The sequence below is a fragment of the Capra hircus genome, chromosome 2, assembly GCF_001704415.2.
Source record: "Capra hircus breed San Clemente chromosome 2, ASM170441v1, whole genome shotgun sequence".
NCBI classification, from domain to species: Eukaryota; Metazoa; Chordata; class Mammalia; order Artiodactyla; family Bovidae; genus Capra; species Capra hircus.
The window spans coordinates 64,960,529-64,974,665 of record NC_030809.1 but is presented as its reverse complement, the minus strand read 5'-3'; the positions used below and the strand labels follow the sequence as shown (position 1 = coordinate 64,974,665).

At 41.9% G+C, this 14,137-nt stretch overlaps 1 protein-coding gene and 1 non-coding gene across 4 annotated transcripts in view; one reads left to right on the top strand and one right to left on the bottom strand.

The window, feature by feature from the left end:
- C2H2orf76 (chromosome 2 C2orf76 homolog) overlaps window positions 1-14,137 on the bottom strand; it is a 95,271-nt gene that overhangs the window by 57,938 nt on the left and 23,196 nt on the right. The window lies entirely within an intron of this gene.
- Window positions 5,061-5,132, top strand: TRNAC-GCA. The gene has a single exon. It is a non-coding gene; the product is annotated as a tRNA-Cys (tRNA).

Sequence of the window (14,137 nt, the reverse complement as noted above, 5' to 3'; positions counted from 1 at the left end):
TATTATTTAATTTGTCTCAAGGACTGTGGGAAATATAGGTTGTTAGTTTAGGGAGCCAGACATACTGAAGAGACAGCTTGGAATGCAAGTATTACAAATCATAAATGTGATGTTTTCCCAGGAGGTTTGACCTACTTTTAAAAAATGAATCTGATCAAGTTTAAAAGGTATCCTTCAAATGAAGGGACAGAGAAACCAAAAGCAATAATTTAGAGGTAAATTAACAAAACATATTCAAAAACAAGAAAAAATGTGTGAATAAATGAAATGATAGACCATTTTCTTAACTATGAAAGCTCAGAGTTGTAAAGAAATAATTCTCCCTAAATTAATCTATAAATTAAATAAAATCCCCATCAGAATATAACAGGGTGGTCTGGATTTAAAACAAGTATTTCTAATCTAGAACATGCTTGTGAACTTTAAAGTCATAAAAGGAAAAAAAAAAAAAAAAGAGAGAGAGAGAGACAGAGAGACCAGCAGCACCATAAATTATGTGACACTGGAGACTGACAAATCAGTAGAAGAGAATAGAAAACTCAGAAAAGACTCAAGATGCAAGAATTTAGTATAAAAATGGCATTTCACATTTGTGAGGAAAAAGACCCTAATCAATGGCACTTGATTGATCTGGTAAAAAGGTAATTACCAGAAAAAGGTAATTCTGGATCCTTACTTCATATCTTATACAAAATAAACTATACGTAGAACAAATATTTAAACTAAACTGTAATATCACAGGAAGGCATCAAAAAATGGGTATAAACTTTTATAAGCTTAAGGTAGAAAAGACCTTTCTAAGCAAATAAAAATCAGCGACCACCAAGGAAAAGGTTGACAGATATAGCAAAAAAAAAAAAAAAATTATAAGAGAAGACAAATGTCTTGATAACATGGATAAAGGTAATCAATGAGCAATAGGCTAAATTTTCAAGTCAATATTACTGGTAACTGTAGAACTGAAAAATAGAAATAGTAAGATACTGGTTAGCCACAGGTTGGTAAAATATATTTAAATTAAAAACTGGTCACACCAGTGTTGGCAAGGATATAGAAAAGTAAATATTTTACATACTCTTGCCAAGAACATTAAATGATAGACTTTCTGGAGAGGAGTGGAGATCAGTTCAGTTCAGTTCAGTTCAGTCGCTCAGTCATGTCCGACTCTTTGCGACCCCATGAATCGCAGCACGCCAGGCCTCCCTGTCCATCACCAACTCCCGGAGTTCACTCAGACTCACGTCCATCAAGTCAGTGACGCCATCCAGGAGTGAGATAACCGATATCAAAATTTTAAATTTGCCTACCTTTTGACATGACAATTTTCCTTCTACTAATTTATCCGGAGAAGACAATCACATCAAATATTTAAAAATCCATGAGTTTATAATGACATTTTTTTAAGTCGATTAGTCACTCGGGAAGCTAAAGGGGCACTTATTTGTTTTCCTGAAAACTGGCTTACCAAGGTAGGGAACGGGGCATTGAAAATGAGAAAAATAATCAGATTCTTATACAGTTTGTATTTCAAGATTACCAAATAGCTGATGGAAAGTTTCTTCTTTAAAGAAGAATGATAGCTAAAAAGCACTGAAGGAATGACAGAATTTAAAAATTATGATTTACATAAATATCAAAATGGCTAAAATAAAAACAATGATAACACCAAATACTGGTGAGGGTATAGAGAAACTAATCTTTCACTCACTACTGATGGAAATGCAAAATGATACAGCCACTCTAGAAAAGAATATGATAATCTCTTACAAAACTAAACACATGCTTACCATAGACCTAGCAAATGCACTCTTGAGCATTTATGCCAGAGAAATGAAAACTTATGTTCACACACAAAAAAACTATCTATAAATGCTCATAGTATATCCATGTTTAATACCCCAAAACTGGAAACAACCCAAACATCCTTCAACATGTGAGTGGTTAAACCAAGTGTGGTATATCCATATCATGAACCACTGGGGAATAAAAAAGAAAAAACTACTGATACAGATAACAATTTTGATAGATCTTAAGGGAATTAAATTGAAAAGAAAAAATCAATCTCAGAAGGTCACATACTGCGTAGTTCCATTATACATCATTCTTTTTTAACAGCAGACTTTTACTTGTGTGTTTATTTCCGGCTGTTCTGGGTCTTCACTGCTGCGCATGGGCCTTCCCTAGCTGCGGCAAGCAGGGGCTACTCTCTTGTAGCAGTGCACAGCTACTCACTGCAGCGGTGTCTCTTGTTGCAGAGCATGGGCGGTAGGGCACATGGGCTTAGTTGCCCTATGGCATGTGAAATCTTCCCGGACCAGGGATCAAATCCATGCCCTCTGCATCAGAAGATGGATTCTTAACCATTAGACAACTAGGGGAGTCCTGTATGCCATTCTTATAATGACAAAAGTATAGAAACGGAGAATAATTAGTGTCCCTGGGGTTGGCAAGGAGGAAGGAGGTGGCTCTGGCTGTAAAAGAGTAATAAGAGATCCTTGTGATGGGAAGTTTCTAACTCTTGACCGTGGTGTTATCCACACTTATCTACACATGTGATAAAATTGCTTAAAACCAAATACACATGCACGTGCACACATGCCTACAGAAGAGGTTGTAAAACCAGTGAAACGTGAATATGGTCCATGGATTGTATCAACATCAATTCCCCAGATGTGGTTGATCTAAGACCACCCTGAAGCAGGATGTCACCCTTGGGGAAAACTGGATGAGGGGCAGAAAGGATCACTGGTATTCTTATGACTGCATGTGACTCTGCAATTATCTCAAAATAAAAGTTGCTAAAGCCCATCATTTTGGAAACCCTAATGAAGTAATGAAAGTAGGCAGTGATCAGAAAGGGGTGACAAAACCATTAGGTAAAAGATTGATGGGAAACTTCAGAATGGATACTTCAAGGGCTAAACTTAGTAATCAAGCTTAACAAATGAATCCAACTTAACAAATGAATTAAGCCTCTGGATCTAACTCCCAGCTTAGGGGTTATGACAGTGTCTGCAAGAACAAGTTAAATGACACAAAATAATTAGCATGCAATACACAGAAGGGGAGGAAGGTTGTAAACTAAGAGACTTAAAAGAGATATATCAACTAATGTTTAGATCATGCATGGATCTTAATCTGCATAATACTAGAAGATATTATGAATCAATATCAATTCTGTTTATTTAATATTATTTTGCTTGTTAGTCTAACTTAAAAGACTGATGTATATAGGTAAAATGATACTATGACTGTACTTGCTTTCAAATACTCTTGACAGAGGAAAAACAATTATGGATGTGTAGACTGAAAAGAACACTAGTAACTGCTGAAGCTGAATGTATATGGGACCTTATCATACTACACAGTTTTTAGATGCTTGAAATTTTTTAATAATAAAATCATTTTAAGAAAAGATAAATGTACAAAAATGTACATTCTAGGAAGGTTTTTTCCACTGATGTGCTTCTAATAGTTTATAAAAATTAGAATTCAATGAAGTAACTGAATTCATCAATTAAATCAATTGAGTTCATTAATGAAGTAAATTATGTCATGTCATAAAATGAAATCCCTTGTAGCCATTGAAGGGTGAAATGAATCCACAGATATAACTTTAAAAGATGGGTATGAAATATTGGTGAATGAAAAAATAAATTTAGAAAACCATGGGTGCATGGTGTCTGCATAAGATCAGAGACAGGTTCAGAGCAGCATTGACTAAAATGTTCACAGCAGCTATGAATGGTAGAAATCCAACAGACTGCCACTTGTTTTATAAATTTTTAATATTGCTTGATGTTTTAAGAATGAGTATGTGTTTTGAAATTAGGCTAATTTCTCTGTATACTTACATTTTCACTTTTCTGAGGAATGTGGTATACATCAACAAAAAGTTATTTTTAAAACTAAGGTATTTCTATTTCCTTTAAGAAAAAAGAGCTTACTGAGCAAAAGCAAACAAAACAGAACTTAGCAAATACTAGAAAGGACAGAGAGGGTCAGAAACTTAGTTATATTACTGATATGCGTTGAAGGATACCAACTATTGATAAATTCAGAAAGTATCACTCAGCAGTCAAGAGGCACTAGAAGCAGTTCACAGGCCCAAGACAAGTTTACACTTGTCTAAGAAGTACAAAAGGCCTTCCATACTCAGCCCCTCCCTGCTCCTCTGAAGGTATCTGTCACCACCACAACCCATTTTGTACATATTACCCCGGCGGTAATGTCAGCCCACAATTTCCCACACACATCAGGCTGTTTCCAAGCCCCTGCCACACCTTTCCACCCCCAGCTTTTCTCCAAACTCCCTTTGTCCCTCCACTCTTCACCTTACTACACAGGCAGCCTCCAAAACCCAGGCTGGCACCATCTGCTCCAGGATAGCATCGCAATACTTTCTCCTCTGCCCCAGCTAAAGGCCCTCTGTCCAGCCACAGCACCTGACCACGTCATACTGCAGTCATCTGTTCATGGCTTGTTTTTGTACCAAAGCAACATATGTGTCATGAGGCACATCAGAGCCCCCATCAGTGTCTGGATAACTGCAATGCTAAGGAACACCTGAATTCCTGACACAGTCCAGCACTACAGACACGGTTATTGTTGTTTAGTCGTTCAGTCATGTCCGACTCTTTTGCAGCCCCATGCACTGTAGCCCCCCCCCAGGCTCCTCTGTCCATGGGATTCTCCAGGCAAGAATCCTGGAGCAGGTTGCCATTCCCTCCTCCAGGGGATCTTCCTGACCCAGGGATCAAACCCACATCTCCTGCACTACAGGCAGATTCTTTACCGCAGAGCCACTAGAGAAGCACCCAGGTACCTGTGAGTTTTTTCCAGGGTCCATGAAAATGCTTGAGATCTGGAGAAAAAACTTCCTGCTCTAGAACATGAAATTTTTAAAAAATCAAATTTAACATTTAAGTAACTACAAGTAACATTTCAACACCAATTCAACTCTACTTTTAAATCTCAGATTTAATACAGGATACAAGACCATTTTCTACAATGTAGGGTGGGGATTTGAAAAGCAACAGTGCCTCAGCCTTAGGAGGGCTTCCCTGGTGGCTCAGACGGTAAAGCGTCTGTCTGCAATGCAGGAGACCCAGGTTCGATCCCTGGGTTGGGAAGATCCCCTGGAGAAAGAAATGGCAGCCCACTCCAGTATCCTTGCCTGGAAAATCCCATGGATGGTGGAGCCTAGCAGGCTACTGTCCATGGGGTCACAAAGAATCGGACACGACTGAGCGACTTCACTTCAGGGCTTAGGAAGGTCTTTAAACTTCCCCGCCTTAGAAACCTGTCATGGCTGGTACCTTACCCAGCTGGTTTGGGATAATGAAGAAAAACCCATAACCATAGCAAAGCAAAACTCTTAAAGAAACAAAGCAAGCAAGCAAGAAACCCACATAAGAAGGCCCTCACGAGGAGCTCCCACATCCCACGTCCCTGCACCATCAGAGCCAAGAATAGACGCAGTCCAATATCCTCCCCTCCTGGACCAGCGTCACAGGTCAGGTCGGAGCTGCATTTCATGGCCCAGGCTGCAGCAGCATGAAAAGGGAAGGTGGAAAGTCAGGATGGAGTGGTCAGGGAAAGCCAAGACAAGCTGCAAGCCAGGTTCCCTAACCAGCCAAAGGCTCTCATGCCAGTGCTGATGCCTCTCCCTGAGGCAAAGCTCTGAGCTGATGAGCTGTAAACTAGCTAGGGCGCTCCTGAGATGAAAGTGCACAGCCCAGCATTAACATAAACACGAAACACACGTATGCATAAGATACTTGACTGATGATCTCTATCAGTCCAACAAAGTAAAATAACTACAGCTGATTCTAGTTACTTGCAGTGGATGCTGTCTGTAAAGTGGTCTCGAACACTGAATTCATGAATACTAGACCACTGCTCCGGGGGAAATAGAGAGTCAGGTTCTGGGACATCTGTTTCCTCTAGCCACAATTTTCATCAACTGGTAAATACATAACCTTATTTTATGTGCATTTCTGTTTAAAGACACCTTCTTTGATATATACTGTACACTGCTGATTCATAAATGTTAAACTCACAGCCAGGAGTCTTACAAGTCATGCCTGAACAAAGTTTGCTTAACACACGTTTTTAAGGCACACACAGACAGCAAGATATTTGGGGGCCATTTTAAAGTGACATCACCAACAAACAACCACGAAAATGTGAAAAGCATGGCATTAAATGAAGCACAGTGTGGACACCTGTCTACAATATGAACTGAAACAAGAAGGCAGCAAGTTGCCTCGTTTCACCTCAGCTGGCAATGTGACTTCTGTTGATTCAAATGTGTCACAGCCCTGCAGACTGGAGAATGACCAAGAAAGTGCCTGGGTACTGCTCTGGGGGTTGCGAGTAGGCAAATCACAAATACACAGTCTGTGAGTAACAAGGACTGACTACATTACAGTTAAAAAAAAAGTGTATGTGCTTTCCAGGCTTCCCTGATAACTCAATTGGCAAAGAATCCACCTGCAATGCAGGAGACCCGGGTTCGATTCCTGGGTCGAGAAGATCCACTGGAGAAGGGATAGGCCACCCACTCCAGTATTCTTGGGCTTCCCTGGTGGCTCAGCTGGTAAAGGATCCACCTGCAATGCGGGAGCCCTGGGTTTGATCCCTGGGTTGGGAAGATCCCCTGGAGAAGGGAAAGGCTATCCACTTCAGTATTCTGGCCTGGAGAATTCCATGGACTATATAGTCCATGGTGTCGCAAAGAGCTGGACACAACTGAGCAACTTTCACGTGCTTTCCAGTATTGAAGAAAGCACGCTCTTCACTTTTTGTCAGAGAATGGAAGAGGATCCAAATGTCCTTGAGAGTTAAAAGCTTTTTAAAAAACCTTTTTATTCTGTATTGGTGTATAGCCGATTAATAATGTTGTGATAATTTCAGATGAAGGGACGCAGCCATACACATACATGTAAAGAATCAGAAGTTTTAAGTGTAGAAAAGCACTCACCACTCAGGCAGTTAGCATTCAGACTCTTTAATCACCAGGAAGGAGAAAGGGTGTACGTAACTTGAAATTTAACAGATTCCTAAGGTGAATCACTTGGAAAAACTAAAATATTTTGTAAAGTTATATCTACTCCCTAAATTTAAGTATTATAAAATCAAAATTGTCATAATACCAAGCTTGCTTTAAAACTTGTCTTACCAATATGAAAAAGGTACAGCTTTCAAAAAACTAATGTTCTAAGCACATACAAAAAACATATATTACACTAAATGCTTAAATTTCCTCTAGATTTAGGAACTAATAGAACACAGAAAAGAGTAAATTTGCCTTCCTTTTGAAACAAATCAATAAAAAGAAGAAATATAGTTTATTGTTCTTCTATATGAGGAAACTAAACTGGCATAAAATTAGGAAAAAGAAGAGTACTGCTAAGATGAAAATTACTCAATATGCAAATGAGTCTGACAATGATTCTGAAGAAAATAAACATACGTACTACTAAATATCACCCAAATATGTGATTTTACTCCTAGAAAAAGTTGTTTGAGGCCAAAGAGGGAGAGGAAAGAAAAGCTACATTCTTTTTTCCTTTAATGCTTTTGCCTTTTTTTTTTTAATTGGAGAATAACTGCTTTAAATTGTTGTGTTGGTTTCTTCTAAACAACTCGAATCAGTCATAATTATATACACACACCCTCCCTCCAGTGTCTCCCTCCTCCCTTCCATCCCACCCCTCCAGGAGGCCACAGAGCTCCAGGCTGGACTCCCTGTGTTATATAACGGCTTCCCACTAGTTACCTATTTTACACATGATAGTGTATGTATGGTACGTGTAAGAATTGATGCTTTCAAATTGTGGTGCTGGAAAAGACTCCTGAGAGTCCCCTGGACTTCAAGGAGATCAAACCAGTCAATCCTAAAGGAAATCAGTCCTGAATATTCATTGGAAGGACTGATGCTGAAGCTGAAACTCCAATACTTTGGCCACCTGATGGGAAGAGCCGACTCATTGAAAAAGACCCTGATGCTGGGAAAGATTGAAGGCAAAAGGAAACGGGGGCAGCAGAGGATGAGATGGTTAGACAGCATCACTGACTCAATAGACATGAATCGGAGCAAACTCTGGGAGGCAGCGAAGGACAGAGGAGACTGGCGTGCTGCAGTCCATGGGGTCACAATGAGTCAGACACAACTTAGCGACTGAACAACAGAATGTATACATGTAAATGCTACTTTCTCCGTTCATCCTACACTCTCCTTCCCCTGCTACGTCCCTAAGTCCATTCTCTACATCTGCATCTCCATTCCTTCCCTGTAAGCAGGTTCCTGAGTATATGCTTTAATATATGATATTGATTTTTACTTTCTGACTTACCTCACTGTGTGTAACAGGCTTTGGGTTCATCCACCTCACTACAATTGACCTACATTCTTTATACTATTCTTAAAAATACTGAGCACCTAGCACACTGCTAAATAGGTGAATGAGAAATGTTCACCTTTTAAAGAGAACATAACCTTGGCAAATTAGTAAGTTTATATAAAATTCCAATTTAACTGAAGTTGATAAGAATGACAAATTATAATCAAGTCAATTATTTTAGACTATGTCTAAAATGTTAATTTAATTCTAATATATTCCAGCCTACTTTAAAAGTATAATTATTTTTAAACTCATAAATGAAGAACAAAATTTTATTCTAAAATTAGACCTTGGTAAAAATGAAATACCAAAAACTGGTCTTTATAATAAAAAGAAAAAAGTTAACAGAAATTTGCTTTAAATATTTTCAAAAGTATAATTTTTAAGATCATAAGCTATAACTTTATAGAATAGGTCCATGAGAGAATCAAATAAACATGTGAAAATCTCCTAGCCTTTTTCTTCCAAATGTTTAGTTGTATAATTGAAGTCAAAACACTATTACATTAGAAAAATCAGTTATTCATCTTTCAGTGACACAAAACTTTTGAGAAAGAGATTTTCAATGTATTAACTTATGAAAGACTTCAAAGTCTTTGACCTCAGCCATTTTTTAGATAGGTCAGAAAAATAAAATCTCATACATTAGATGTTTAAGATAACACAGAAGGTGCAAGACAAATAATTAGCTAAATTAAGGCTTCCCTTATGGCTCAGTGGTAAAGAATCTGCCTGCCAATAGAGGAGACATGGTTTCAATCCTTGGGAGGGGAAGATCCCCTGGAGAAAGAAATGGTAACCCATTCCACTATTCTTGCCTGGGAAATCCCATGAACAGAAGAGCCTGGCAGGCTACAGTCCATGGGGTCGATAGAGTCTGACATAGTTTAGTTTAGAGACTAAACAACAAACATTTGCTAAATCAGATGATTATGCAAATAATTCTCATACTGTAACTGCTTCACTGCAAGAAGGCATTAGCAGCTAGCCTTTCCTGAGAAGGAGACATGGTCAGTTCTAATAAGTAAACTCTTGCTGTTCACCCTGAGTGTATCACTCACTGACAAATCAACACCTACAATTCCACAGACCTGCCTTTATGACCTTCGATTTGGGGCAAATACACAAAATCATAATCTGGTTTCTCTGCTCAAGGACAAAAACAAAACTCTCAGAGAGCTAACTATTCTGGACAGTTGAGTTTTCCAAAGGGTTTAACAGTTAGCCATTTGGTAAAAATATTTCACGCCGTCCTCCTTGTTTGTAACAAGGTACATGGAATACCAATTCGATTTTTCTTGATACACAATCATCAATGAAAACGTCAATCCTTACACAGTGTGTTGGAGATACTTCTCCATGGTGCTCTCACACTTCTGTACACCTTGTGAGCAGAGGCACTGGCTGCTCTAGTGCTCAGATATTCTTTTCAAGGATGCGTATAGAGCAAACAGTCCAGGAAGACAGATCTTCTCCCCCTCCAGAATAGAGGGCAGGTGTGTTTCCTGTCTAGTATAAAAAAAAACAACGGTTCCCTCTGGGCTAACGTTGGGTAGGCTCGCTATAGTTCTTTAAAATATATTGTAATATTTGGATTACCTAAATTCACAGCTGTGGACTCATGGGACAAAAGGAAATGACACAGACAGGGAGCTCATGCTGTTGGCTGTGCTGATATACAGTCCTTTGTCTCAGAACCAAGAGTCCCATGTCTTCTGCCAGCATCCAGGATGACAGGCTGACTTGCTGGCTTCCAAGTTGGGTAAAATCTCAAGACTCTTCACAGTTCTTAACAGTAGGTGACAAGGATGGGATGCTGGCAGAAACATGGCTTTCTGGAACAGAAAAGACAAGGGTCCCATGGGTTTAGGGTGCACAAGAAGATTCCCTGGGATCCAGTAACAAAGGTTCTTCTCCAAGTGATGGGTGTGGGGGTGTTAGGGCTAATTGACCTCAGAGGACAAGCAGCAAAAGGTAGGACTGAAACATCTGCCCAGTGGACCTTTTGCTGTTGCTCACACTCCCTCGGGTGGGAGCAGGAAGGGATGTTACTGAGGCAGTGAAGCACCAGCCCCTGACTCCAGATGAGAAGCAATGCAGCTGCAGCTATTGAGTAGAGTCCTCAGAGCTGAAACAGATTACGTCATCAGTGAGGATGCAGAGCTTTTGGATAACTGAAAAATTCATTCAGTTGAGCCATGTTTAGTCACCAAGCCATATGAAACTAAAGATAAGTGGGGCTTCCCAGGTGGCGCTAGTGGCAAAGAACTTGCCTGCCAATGCAGGAGACATTAAGAGACACAGGTTCAATCCCTGGGTCGGGAAGATCCCCTGGAGGAGGGCATGACAACCCACTCCAGTATTCTTGCCTGGAGAATCCCATGGACAGAGAAGCCTGTGTCCATGACGTCACAGAGAGCTGGACATGACTGAGGCGACTTAGCACACACACACACGCTTACTGGCACAAAGCTCCTCTACCCCTTTGTAACCCTGATCCTGCCCTGTGCCCTCTACCCTGACATCTGCTTTTAGGAGAAGCATCAGGTGTGGCCTGAGGCCTCTCTGCTCCCAAGAGAGACTGAAGACCTGATGCACCCAAGCATACTGGAGAATTCCAAGGAAAGGAGGGACTCAAATATCTGTGGCTCTGTGGATACAGGCACCACGTCACTGTGCTACTTGGCCCTGTGCAGGAGGAGGTACTCAGATTCAGCTAACGGAATCTGGACAAGATTCACAATGGGAGAGGGAAACTAACACGATGTAGCAGATGGGTGCTTCAGGCCAATTCAAAGTACTGCTGTTGTTTCTACATCTGATTGTACAAATGATGCTTATATATCCTTAATACTTCCCCGTCCACAGTGCCAGAGGAGATTCTTCCCCATGAGGAAGAGCTATAGATGGAGAAATGCTAGTGGGAGAAGCTCCCCTGCTGTGTGTCATCAGTGGGTGGGTCAAGACAACATGTAATTGCCCTACCCATTGATGTTCAAAGTTTTCAATATATAAAAGATGTCCTGTTGGCTGGCAAATCAGACACCTCAGTCTCCACAGTCCTGCCTGTGCTGTTACCACACCTCTACCAGCCAAATCCAGGGCCCTACTCAACAAGTAAAGTTTCCTGGGATCATGTGGGTGGATTCACAATGCCCAAGCCCTTTGGTGATCAAGGAACAACAGCTGCCTCCTCAGCCTCCCACCACCAAAGAGAAAGCCTAGCACCTTGCTACACTCTTTGGGTACTGGAGACAGTATATGCCTGGGGTGGCTCACCGTGGCCAGGCTGAGCTACAGTCCCCAGAATGCACAAGGGATATTCTCTCCAGAATGTCAGAGGAAGAAGGGGGCAGTGACCATTTTGTAGCATATTCATTTTGTAGATAAATTAAAGTCCATAATCAACTGGCCTTAAATTAATCAAAAGGGAGATTTTCCTGGACAGGCCTGACTTAATCAGTTAGTTAGAAGCCCTTTAGGAGGACTTCCCTGGTGGCTCAGGCAGTAAAGAATCTGCCTGCAATGCAGGAGACCTGGGTTGGATCCATGGGTTGGGAAGATCCCCTGGAGGAGGGCATGGCAACCCATTCCAGTATTCTTGCCTGGAGAACCCCCATGACAGAGAAGCCTGGTGGGCTACAGTCCAAGGAGTCGCAAAGAGCTGGACACAACTGAGCAACTAAGCACAGCACAGGAGGACATAGGCATCCCTGGGCTCAAAGAGTCCAAACTCCAGTGAGGCCTGCACTTGCTCTCCCTCCCCCTGGGTCCTCCCTCCTGATCACTGTCTGGGACCAAAGGCCTTGGTTGGTGTCTGTGGGGTCCAGTCTGCTCCTCATGGGCCCTTCCTAACTGCTGGCCTCTGGATTTCCAACCTGCTTATCCAGTCCCCACCATGGAGTAAGTCAATTCCATGTGTGTGTGTGTGTTTGTGTCTGTGTATTTTGTCCCTACTGGTTCTGCTGCTTCTCCAGTTGAACCCTGATTGATACAGTCCTCACATGGACACTCTACATGGTCTTTTAACCTACAAGGCAGCATCCTGAGTGGTGCCCAAATCAACTGACTGCATCAAAAGTGGTCCAACAAGCTGCACTACACGTCTAACTTTGGTTCCCACAACCCAACGACCTCGTTGAGGTACCAGTCTCTGTGGCTAATGATTTTGCCAACTAGAGCCTCTAGAAAAGGGAGACAGCCTCCATTTGGAGGCACTCCTTTGCGTTTTGGGCTCCTCACCTCCTTGACACAGCTACTGGCTCAGCAGGATGCTCTGTTCACCGAGGTTGCCCTAAATGCCTGGACTTAGTTCACAGATGGTTTGGATAAGCTCAAACCCAGCAGTGTCCATGGGCCTGGAATGGGACACACACATTTTTGTGGAGGTGGAGGGAGGGAATTAACCTCACCATTGAAGAAGAGAACCTGGAGATACCTGGGGTATCTCCATACCCCAGGAGATACGGGTGGGAAGGATCATTCCCTAACGATTTTTCATCTTTCCGCGCTGCCCTGGAGCAGTTCACATGAAGCAAAACACCCTGACAAGCTTCCCCAAAATTGGTATAAGCACTCCAAATTTAACTGACTCCTGAATTTGCCACCCCTGACAAGATGGCTCTGACCCCTATGTGATCACTGTTACCAAGAAAACAAGTGTCTCAGAACATCTGTCCCAGCTCCTGTATTTCTCATACAAGACATCTGTCCACACCTCCAGATATCTTCTCCACCCCATTCCCACAGCCACTGCTCAGCATGTGGTGTTACAGACAATGACACTCAGCGGGCAGCCTAAACAAACAAGACAGACTGACTGCCGGCCCTCATGCAGCGCCTCCAAAAACAAGGCCTAAGTGCAATAACGTGAACCCAAGTGATACATTTGGGTTGAGCAGGTCAAGGGTCATACTGGAGGCCCTGACAACCTATGTGTTCCGAACCAAGCGAGTCCCAGTTGCAAACTGTAAAGAAATTTTTTTCCAGGGATACCAAATGCACCTCCAGGCCTGTGACTGGTTGTATGTGTGAATGTGTATGTATGTATGCGTGCACGTGCACACCACTTGCCTCTCTCCCAAAAAACAGGTCTAAGAACACACATGAGTAAGATCTCAGATGACAAGCAACTAGATTAGAGGTAGCAATCTCTCCAAAACAGCCCTAGGGAACTCAGGAAAGCTTCTAGGAGGGTTAACTATTTTAAGTAGACCCTATGGGCAGTTTCCTCCACAGTGAGCCATCCAATCAGAAAGGGTGGTTTGAAATCCATTCCCAGCTTAAGCTAAAGCGATAAGTGACACCACCTCGTCCTGCAGGTTAGCAAGGGTTCACTCACTGGCCAGCGTGGCTATGGGTGGCAGACTCTAGACTCCTGCCTTTTGCCCAGGGTGAAGTCTCTGCCAAGGCTAATACAAGCTGCTACACCTAGACTGATGTCTTGTACCCAGAGGGAAGGTCAATACAGAAACTTAGAGAGAAAGGGCCCTGGTTTTTTAAGGCCCATGGGTAGTTTCTGGGATTTGCTCAGGACCCTGGTGGTATGGTGGAGGTCAACACTGCAGGTTGCCCTAGTCCTGCTGCTTGGAGTCTTACTGACAGTAGTCCTAACAAAATGCTGTCTGAGATGAACAAAACTGATTTAGTCCCAGCCTGTCAGTAGATTAACCAGACTGGCTGAGAGAGTGGCATACTCAGAGGAAAATTCACTGGAATATGCTATAGAA